This window comes from Melopsittacus undulatus, chromosome 3, assembly GCF_012275295.1.
Source record: "Melopsittacus undulatus isolate bMelUnd1 chromosome 3, bMelUnd1.mat.Z, whole genome shotgun sequence".
NCBI classification, from domain to species: Eukaryota; Metazoa; Chordata; class Aves; order Psittaciformes; family Psittaculidae; genus Melopsittacus; species Melopsittacus undulatus.
Genome location: NC_047529.1, coordinates 15,018,547 through 15,029,605, shown reverse-complemented (window position 1 = coordinate 15,029,605; position 11,059 = coordinate 15,018,547). Strand labels below are relative to the sequence as shown.

The 11,059-nt window shown below is 40.9% G+C and overlaps 1 protein-coding gene across 4 annotated transcripts in view; it reads right to left on the bottom strand.

The window, feature by feature from the left end:
* HMBOX1 (homeobox containing 1) overlaps window positions 1–11,059 on the bottom strand; it is a 109,280-nt gene that overhangs the window by 50,281 nt on the left and 47,940 nt on the right. Inside the window, exon 1 of one of the 4 annotated variants that reach the window (XM_031046606.2) lies at window positions 10,573–10,631. The exons of the other annotated variants lie outside the window; for them this stretch is intronic. The gene's annotated coding sequence lies outside the window, so the exon portion shown is untranslated. Of the gene's footprint in view, window positions 1–10,572; window positions 10,632–11,059 lie in introns of those variants that run through there. 4 annotated transcript variants of the gene reach the window in all.

Below are 11,059 nucleotides of genomic sequence, written 5' to 3'. Positions count from 1 at the left end.
GGCAAAGAGATCAAGGCATTTTCCATCCTTCTTGTGAATCTTCTTATAAGTCAATGCTTTATTACAATTCCTGCAGGAGAGCAGGGTGAAGAGATCACTCAAACTCCAGGAGACATGACAGAGCTAATGTACAATCCCTACAAGTGAGAGCAGACAAACAACAGCCTCGGGAAAGTCAAGCAACAATTCCAAGGACCCAATGAAAACAGGAAGAGGGATGACAGCTGCCTCAATTACGCTAGACCTTCCAGACACAGGGCTGCCTATTTCTCTCCACAAATTCTGAAGATCACATCTCATTTCCATTTCTGCACTGGCACGGAGAAGTCCCCAGCAGAAGCCAGAGTGACAGTATTTCAACTGGTGCATTTAGACTTAAGATACATGAATTGCAGTGAAGTAAACAAAGTCTGTAGGTTTTTGATGCATAGCAAGAGAATCTCTTCAGGGGAGTAACCTCTCACTACATAGTCCTGACTAGGCAATGGGAGCAGGTCCACCCTAGAGTCAGAGGGTGCAGCCATGTCAATGCTAGGAAATTAAACAGGGCCCAGGAAGAGGGACTGTAGCATCTACATGCAGTTGTCTGCAGCATTACTAAATCACTGCAGCTGTCTTTGGCACAGTTTTGGTCCAGCACAACCAGTGCACTTCCAACCAGTCCACAGGCTCTTTTCAAGACCTCACATGGAGCAGAAACCACAAACCCTGTCTGGATGCAGCCACTCAGTCCCAAGGCTAGGAAGGTCTGGTAGTATGGAGGTGGCCAAGTGGCCTTGAGGTTGAAGAACACTGAGAATTGGATTAGGTAAACTATAGCTTAGAGCTGTAGCTAAAGAGTAGCTATACAAATAAAGCCAGGATGCATGAACCCACAAAAATGGCATCTGCAGCCTGGAAAACACAGACATGAGAAAAGGCTCCTGTCTTTGGCCTCACCAAGCAACTATTGAGCCCTTTTAATTGCTTCAACAGTGTGGACATAGGAGAAAGAAGCAAGAGGACAACACAAGGGGATGACTCCTATCCAAGAAAATGACTGTATGAGAAGACAGACGGACTACAGCCACGTAAGTGCTTCAGTCCAACCGGAATGTGCTGTCCTTTGGACAATTGATTACTGAAAACGTACAAGCCATTTTAAATTTTAAAAGACAAGCACCCAGATTATTTTACTAAGATGAGCACACAGCAGCCAATGCAGCAGTAGACTAGTGACTGACTGGAATTGTAACAACTAAAATTTGGAAGTCACATCTCAGACTAAGACACTCAGAGCTTGACAAGGAGCATTTGCAAACAGACATTGTGTTCTAGGTTTGGCCTCTGCATCAGGAGAGGCAAGGCTGCACAGTTTTTTTTCTCCAAGCACTGTGAGAAGTGTCACAGTGACTTACTGACTCACTTCACAAACTGCGGTACAGGCTGAAAGCCCCCATGTCACCTATGAGTGTATGGTTTTCAAATAGCGAATCTCTTCTTAAACATCTGGCCTTGAGATGGTTTTCACTAGATATGCCAGCTTGCCTTTCCTTAGAGATAAACCCATCTGGTGCATTTCTTACCTGTATTTCTAATGCTGCCATTTCCCGGATCATTTATCTGTCAACACCAAGTTTCACATGCTCAAGTACTTTGTTGAACTGGAGAATTTAATGAACAAGAACCTCCATGCAGAACTACCTCTACTCAAAATTCTTACTTTACTCTTCAAAGTTTAATACTAAAATATACTTTAGACTGTCTAGGTTAATCTCCCATTTGTCAAAGACCTAAAACCCCAAAACTTTCCTCCTTCTAGCCCAAGAACTGAAAAACTAGCATCTGACAAAACCATGACTTTCCAGGTAGCTTCAAAAATGCCAGGTAACACAGAACTTGCCATTTCCTGCAGCAGTGTGTGGCCATGGCCAGTCATTCCTTTTAAAATTTAAGTGTGATTCCTAATTTGTCTAAAATGTCAGGGCTGTGGCTTCTAGTTCTGGGTTGTCAGGCCAAATTAATCTCCTTTAGTGAATTACACATAATCCTTTAGTGAATCCTAAGTATCCTTTAGTAAATTACTAGCAAATTACATATAATGAACTGCAGTGTTCTTAGCTGTAAGAGAAATGGTTGACCTGGGTCGGAGCAATCCCAGGCACAGCTACAGGTTGGGCAGAGAAGAGATTCAAAGCAGCCCTGCAGAGAAGAACTTGCGGGTCTTGGTTGATGAAAAACTGAACATGAGCCAGCTTCAATGTGCGCTTGCAGCCCAGAAACCAACCGTGTCTTGAGCTGCATCAAAAGAAGTGTGACCAGCAGGTCGAAGGAGGTGATCCTGCCCCCTCTGCTCTCATGAGACCCCACATGGGAATATTGTGTACAGTGCTGGTGTTCTCAACATAAAAAGGACATGGAGCTGTTGGAACAAGTCCAGAGGAGGCCACGAGGATGATCAGGGGACTGGAGCACCTCCCGTATGAAGACAGGCTGAGAAAGTTGGGCTTGGTTCAGCCTGGAGAAGGCTGCATGGAGACCTCATAGCAGCCTTCCAATATCTGAAGGGGGCCTACAAGGATACCGGAGAGGGACTCTTCATCAGGGTCTGTAGTGATAGGATGAGGGGTAACAGGTTCAGACTTAAACAGGGAAAGTTCAAGTTAGATACAAGGAAGAAGTTCTTTACTGTAAGGATGGTGAGGCACTGACACAGGTTGCCCAGAGAAGTGGTAAATGCTCCATCCCTGGCAGTGTTCAATGCAGGCTGGACAGAGCCGTGGGCAACACGGTCTTGTGTGAGGCATCCCTGCCCACACTTAAGGTCCTTTCCAACCCTAACTATTCTATGATTCTATGACCTTCTGTAGGTTGCTGTATGTGGGGAAGTGGTCTGGCCTTCAACTTGTCCCACTTCAATGTACCAGGAATGTGCTGTGCATGTGCAGTAATTGCGATTGCACAGGAATGCAAGGGATGCTGGACAAGGCCATCCTCTGCTGTAAGGATGAGGTATTCAATGACTTCCAATTTATGTTTCACTGTATCCTCTTAATCTGTGGACTGCTCCTAAGAGGCTTGCAGAAAGTAATCTAAGAGTAGCGAACCTACTGTTAAATTAAATCCATCACACTAGGTTAACACAATCACTGGAAAAATGTGGCAATTCGAAAAAATAATGCAAACCAAACCAAATTCAATGGTCTGTCAATTTGCCCATGCAAAATATTCTTCTAGCCCTTCAACCTTTTTAGAAAAATTCTGCATAATTTTTCCAATGTTTAAAAAGAACAACAAAATCAGATACAGTATCTCACTGCTGGTCTAACTAATGTCATATACAGCAAAAACTGCTTTGCTTATACTTACATACACAACATATGTTGCATCTGGCATACTTCCCTTTGGTCTTCTTGATTTTGAACTCTTATTCACATTTTCAGGTACTTTTCTACACAACCATGAGATCTAGAAACAATGCTTCTGAGTTTTATGCATAGAAAACTTCAGGAACTGGGAATTTTCCATTAAAAACCCAAAACAAATATTGCAAAACATGGTGTTATTGAACATGTTCCAACACTGCCAACTGTCTACTTTTTAATGAATAACTATAGTAACATTATTTAGAACCTTTATTCTCACAGGGCTGCAGTTATTTACCCTTTTAAAAATATTTGAATAAACTTACCCTATTTAAAGATCAATTTACAATGCAGTTAAATAAATCAGCCATTTAAAAATCATTGTAATTTCATTTACCTCGTTAATTAGTGGATATTCTCCACTACTTCATATCCCCCCCCACCCCATATTGCTGTAAGAGCCTCTTATTCTCCTGAACTCCTCTGGCTAGCTGTAATTCGATTGCTTCCCCCCTCTTCTTTCTTATGAAATACAATCAACTGCAAAAGTAACAAGAAGTAAAATAAGAGGCAAGCAGAATGATTGGGGGCATGCACAAGAAAATAAAGATAGCAAATACTTTTCCTATGAACAAGGACTGCAGACTGACTGATTTGCCGTAGTCAAACTGGCAAAGTTTGCTGCCACAGTAGTAAAATATCCTCAACAGTTGCAGATCTTAGCTTATAATCACATGCTTCATCTCCTTATCAGTTAGTAAAACCCTCACCAGTTACTGTCAAGTTTCCTTGGGGAGATAACCAAAACAGAAGGCACAACAAAGAGAATTGTCATGCATTTTTCTGCCTGAAATTTTGAAAGCAAGACCTCTAGAAAGTACTAATTAAGCTTAAATCTGTAATTGACCAACTTTTTAACAACTGAATCTGGCCCTGAAAGTGAACAGTTTCTTTAGATCCTGACAGAAAAAAATGTAGACTGAAGTATCAAATTTATTTACATTTTTTACATTGAGTTGGCAGACACACTCCAAGTAAGACAGACCAATTCTAATTCCTGTCTCTTGGTATCGATAAAGCATTACAACCTCACGTTTTGGCTCATCCAAAAGGAACCTAGGGTACCTGAATATCACACTGAAAGGAGAGCTATAAGGAGCTAAATAAAAAAGAACTCATTTCACCTCCCAAAATCCATAGATATAAAATAACAAGCAGGTCTCAACCACCCAGATGCAGCACTGCTTTTTTCCACTTCTAACACCACTTTCTGGAGTCAAAGCTGCTTAGGGGCATAACTGCTCTCAATATCGTTGCTTTGCCTTGTCATACCACCAAGACATAGTCCCTTTTTTTTGTATGAATTTCACTCTTTAGATATGAGGATCCCTTCCCACTTTGAAAGTACTGATCGTGAGTGGGGCTATGCAGCAAGTTGACAGGGATGTTCTCTTCCCTTATTTCCCTGCATCTCATAAAGAAAAGCAAGGAAAAAGAAAGCATGGTTTTCTCACCTACTATCACAGCTCAAGCACCCACAGATACAAGAATCATCTACCTGACACGAAGTTTCTAGGTGCTGGAACACAGCAGAATAATCCCATAAAACTAGCTAAGAGCTAAGTCCATGTCCAATTGAACTTGAGAAGTTCAAAGCATTTCAATTACCTATTTGGGAATAAGCCCAGACACCAGCCTTAACACCTCTAACACTTCAGAAAATGGCTCTGGACTCCTTAATGATCACAAGAAATCATTTTCTCCACTTACTCACTGTACATGAGTAGGAAGTACTCTAGCATCACTGAAGAGATCCTCTTCTGCTTCTCCAAATATCCATTAAAATTCACTGCTTTATCTAATAAGCTCTGCAACCAGTTGCACTTTTTGATAAAAGACCTGTATTTGATATAATCTGCATAATATGGATGTGGGCTACAGCCAAAGTGTTCTGAACAGGATCCTGGTAATTGGTTTAAGAATGATTTTGATAAAGTCACATTAACTGTAGCAAACAGGATGGGGGGAGATGACAGCTTCTGCCCTCCTTTGACATATGGCACATACTGCTGGGTCCAGGGTTGGACGCTAACAGCACTACACTGTTCTGCCAGCAGAATCTTCAGAAGTTGTAATCTTCTCTTTGATAGCACCATCATTTCTTACAACATAACATATACTTTCTTGGTATCACTGAATACAGTTTTGCACTTTAAATGGAAGAGCAAAATTACAACGTAATGATGTAGTTTTTCAGCTGAAGAAGGTTATCCCAAAACACAGCACAAAAATTACTTTCTACAACCAGCTAACTGAACAAGTGTTTTAGCCATCACGGTTCTTCTCACAGCCTGAACTCCTTTGCCTGACAGTTGTTTTCCTGTATGTATGTGCATACAGTACCAGTGAGCACTGCTATCTGAACAACTATGGAAATGGATGTCCTCCAGCTGTGGTGGCTTTGCATGCCCAGGCCACAGACCATGCACTGGTCTGCAAGCACCCTCAGTTGCTATGACTGGGCTGCTATGTTTCCTTTCTATATGAGGTCTTCGATCTAGACAGCAAGCAAAAACGGATATTAAGGATGGTACTGCTATTTCCAAAGGGAACGTAACTTGCTTATCTACCAGCCCGATACTCAACAACCTAATTCACATGAACTACAGCTCTGGATGGTTTTTATCAGAACCAGTGACTACAAAGAAACTCCACTTCCAGCTGCCTAGTCTGTTATTATTTTAACCATGCTTTATATTATGCAAGCTTGTTTATCTCCCCATACATTTTTGTGAGCTCCAAGGACCCAAATAAAGTTTTATTCACTCCTTCCTTTCCTACATCTTTCCCACCATTACCATCCCAAAGGATGCAGCTAGTTCTTACAAAATGCTCAAGAAAGAGATCTTCATGCTAAGCTATAGCTGTTCCACAAGCAGAGTGGTTGATGTATATCACAAAGCAAACCATGAATACCATGCACTCATGTTCAGAGGCAAAGACTGTGACCTACCAAGTGCAGCTCTAAGGCACGACTGGAACCAAACTGGGAGCTTTAGGGCATAACACCAGTCTTCTGAAATTCAAGCTTTGGCCTTTTCTGTTCTTACTGAACAAGTGCATCTCCTTTTATCCACAGTTAACTTAAATATTTCAGAAGTACCCAAAGCTTTGCACTATATTAAGCAAAGCTGCCTTCAAAACAGTAGTTGATGCTATGAATTCTGGGGCGCAACAGAGGATTAAGGATCTGACTCATCTGAGCCAACACTTATGCTCATCAGTTGCAACTCCAATGTTTTCAGTGGAGTTGTAGCAGTTTTCAAGAGAGAGAAAAAAAATCAGGCCTCAAGTGCTCATCATGTCAACGAACACAGAGCCATCCTTATCCATACGTTAGCATAATCATCTCCTGCAGTTGCATCTCTTAGTTCTGATTTTCAAAGAGGACTCTACTCCCATTCATCCTGATTCACAAACAAAATGTAATGCTTGTAATGACTGCTCTCATCCAAGGGAAACGAAAGCCTCATACTGCAGCAAGGAGTGAAATCAGTCTACAAGCTGATCTACTGAGGTTAAACGTCACCGGTTCTGTTTATGAATGCAAAACAGTGCCTTATGAATGCAGAACACTGCCATACGCTTTCGATCAAAATGGTGACAATTAATAAGAGCAGCCTGAAACTTCTGAAAATAAATCCAACGTAATCAAATACTCACCGCTACACAAATTACAGAAGGCAAGCTGAGAGGAGAATATCAACATATCATTTCTTCAGGAGGCTTCAAGTTTCTCAGCTAGTTAAAGAGCCCTAAACCTCAATACTCCTCTTCCACATAAAATTTTCTTCCACTAGATCTTTGACATTCTTTACTGCTGATAAAATATTTTTTACTGGATGCTGGCACATTGGCAGTAAGCAAACCCTAGCAGTTTTGCTGCTGATTCCACTTGGGTGAGTAACTTACTCTGCTTTATAGTATCTGCTTTACATCTTCGGGAAAGAGAGAACTTGATATTGATCTTACAAGGCAAAAATATGTGTATATAAATGCCAATTATTGTCATAATCCAAGTCTTACAAAAGGGACTGACCTCTGACTAAGCACAGGGCTGGGAGCCAGATACTTCTGAATTCTACTCAAGGCACAGACTGGTTCACACTGACACCTTATCTGTCTAACCCTAACCTTCCCTGCTTCTAAAATCTGAGTTTCCTACTATTGTCGCAATTCTACAGCAATGAGGCAGGAATTCAAACTCTGAAGCTGGATTCAAGGGCAGAATTAAGGATCAGAAGGACTAACAAACAGAGAGAAGAGCTATAGTGACAGCTGACTGCTGAACCAGGGCCCCGAAGCCCAAACCTATGCCAAGAGCAAAGGAGGAGCTCTTGGATTTGGGAGCCGAAGACTACACATTGGATACATAAGCTAAGTAACAGAATCAGGGCAGGACTTGTGCATACTTGAGTTACACAGCTAAGTAAGTCTCACCAACACACCAAAATACTGTTGTTATTACACATGAGGAAAACACAGTCATTGCAGCAATAAAACTAAAACATGGATCTAACCTAGCCACCAGACTGGCAAGTCACATTTTCAGCTGTCAAGATTAAGGGTAGGTATACTGCAGTCTTCTGCCTCCTCAGTTCACTTCAGAATTTAATTACCCCTTTATTAAAACCTAGCACCTCAGAATTCTCTATAAGGAGAGGCTAGCTGAAGTACCTAAATACTTGAGCAAATCTTTCCACAGAATACCCCCATAAGGCAGGGAAGTAGAAGTATGCTCATTTTTGAGACCAAGAGTTCGCAGAAAAAGCCTGGCCTTCAGACAAGTCAAAATTACTTGTTCAAAGTGACACAGGTGTTCTGCAAGAATACAAACCAAGCATCTGGACAGACTTCAAGGGTTTTCTCTCCACACATACAGCCATCCTACAGGGTCCTTCTATAGCATCAGGTATGACAAGGCATAGGGCAAGTTTCAAGCAATGCCATCACCAAGATTTCCCTCACCTCTTCCACACGTAAAGGAAAAGAGACATTCTGAAGTATTTCAGGCAGTTTTTCTCCCTCAGGATCTATTACCAGCAACAACAACCAATACACTTACTTAAAAGAGGAATTTTACTTTGGAAAACTAAAATCCAAACCCAAATAGATAACAGCAGCCCCTTGAAGAACATATATCATAATGGCAAAAACATGGGGTTTTGGCTATGTTTACTTCTATATTAAAAATTCTATTTTATTTAAAAGCATTTCAAGAAGAAACACACATCCTAACGCACTTACAGCAACAAACATCCCTTTGTGCAGCCCAGATCTAACTAGGGAAATTTCCTCTTGTGTGACACAGAGAAGGACCCAGCCTATATTCTTAGGCCAAGTCCAAATCCTGCGCAGACCAGGAGGAGAACACTTGAAGATGCAAGTGAGATGCTGAACCAACCTATGACCTGTTCTTCAGCCCTTGTGCATAGCTCCAGGACTTGGTGAAAATCACCACTGACCAGTTCAGCTCACTAACTCAGGAGGAAAATCAGCCAACCAAACCACCAATCCACCCATTGCTAGTATTTGCCAGGGTTAGCAAGCTGGATGAGTTTAGAGAAGGCTCTGATGATTGCTATTATCAACTCAACAGATTAGGACAAGCCAATTTGGCCAAAAACATAAGCAGGCATAAGAGGTACATGTGCAACAAGATCACTTTATGGTCCCTTTCAGAATGGCTTAGCTGCTTGTAAAATCAAATTAATTCATATAGTTTAGTAAAAGTAAGGGCTCAGACAAGATACTATTTCAGTTATGGAAGCTTAAACCACCAACTATTTACACAATACCTTGTCACTGAAAACAAAAGGAGCAATTTAGCCAAGTTCTTTCACCCAAGTTCACCTAACAAGTTTCGTGTCATAGTTCCAGGAAGCTGGACAAAAGTTAACACAGCTCAGCCAGGCAATGACTTTCTAAGCCACTGTAACTCCACTGTCTGTCAGCATGTACCAGCTTCAGTATCCTTCACATACTTGTTCCTTTTCTTCCGTTGTTTTTCCTAAATGATGACAAGGCTTCGATTTAGTCCTTTTTCACCTGCATTACTCAAACTGATTTTCTTTCCACTCAGCAGGCTTTTACTCACTCCCAAGACAGCTCTGTCACTGTTGGCAGTTAGATTCACAAACCAGCCTGATAACTCCGGTAAACTTCAAGTGATTATGTTGAAACTGTCTAGTTCTATCAGAAATTGTATTTTGAGAGATAGTTTGAAACATGCAACACAAATACTGATGGCCATGTTAACACTCCCTATTAACACGTATTAATTAATCAATACTGACATAAGTCTGCGAAGAGTCAGTAATTATAGAGAATCCAACAGAGATTTCCTTTCACTGGCTAGAGGAAGACCTAGTTTTAGATAAATTACTAATTTTTGTGTGACCAAAATCAAGAGTCTTGTGCTCACACCATGCTTCAAATTCCTCTCAAGTAGTGACTCTCATTCAACTGTGGATAAAAATTAAGCAGGTGAAATGGTAACTTCAGCTGGCTGCCTACTTTGCTGTTCTGACAGAGGGTGCTTCCCCTTGGTAGAAATAAACAAACTACCCTCTAACCATGGTAGTTTTAAGACTGTTTAATGTTATTCAGTATTTAAGTTAAAACTTACTTTTATATTTTTCCTTTTTTTTAAAGGCTCTGTTTTCTTCTTTCCCCTTCCAAAACCATGATGCCTGCTTACCCTTTTTCGACGATATCTGTGGTTTAATCTGGAAACTTTATACCTAAGTGGGTCATCTTGGCCCATTTAGTCTAATTTAATACTCTTTAATCCCTTCCAAAGATGTTTACCCCAGCATTCACTCAGTCAAAAAATCATCCACCTATACTTCTATTACATTCTTGATGACTGTATTAACTGCACATATACTGGAATAAATGGAAGAAGCTGCTACTTCTTGGATGAGAAGGTGGAAGCTGATTAACAGGGCAGAAAATGTATAGGGGTAGAACATGACTGAAATCTAGCTAAAACACAGGAAATTAAAACTAAATAACTCACAGTTTGGAGATTTATGTTTAAAGTCTGATTCACAGTAGTAGCTGACACGCTGTCCTTGTGCTCACACAAAGTACAGGGGAGCTCTAAGAACACTACAATCTCTGAATTACCAGTGTAATAAAGATGCATAGGGCAATGCAGCCTTACCTCCAGACTTCTTTCCTGCTGTGAACTAGATCTTTACAATTTCAAGTGGTGATTTTAATACTGAAATCCAACATATTTCCAGCTAAAAGAAAGCAGAGGAGGTGGCTCAGCAGGCTGGCAACAAAGTAGGAAACCACTAGTTTTGAATAGAAGACTAAGCCACCAGAAGCAGAAAATAACTAATTAATGGTTGTATCAAGAAGGCCTTTTGAAATACACTGGTAATTTAGTTTCCAAAACAAAACCCATGGCAGCAGTTACTTTTCACTGTGAGTGCCTCTACAGAAGTCTGTGAGTACACTGCAACTTGTACTGTGACTGTGCATGTGCTGGATAAATAGTCATCATCCTTGTAATAATCCATCTGGGAACATTTGTCTTCATTCACAGTTGTCCAGTTTCTCGCTATCTGTTCTATAGACAGAATTTCTCTTTCCAACTCAATCTGTCAGAAGGTACAATCATAAGTCAAGAGGTCAAAGTATCT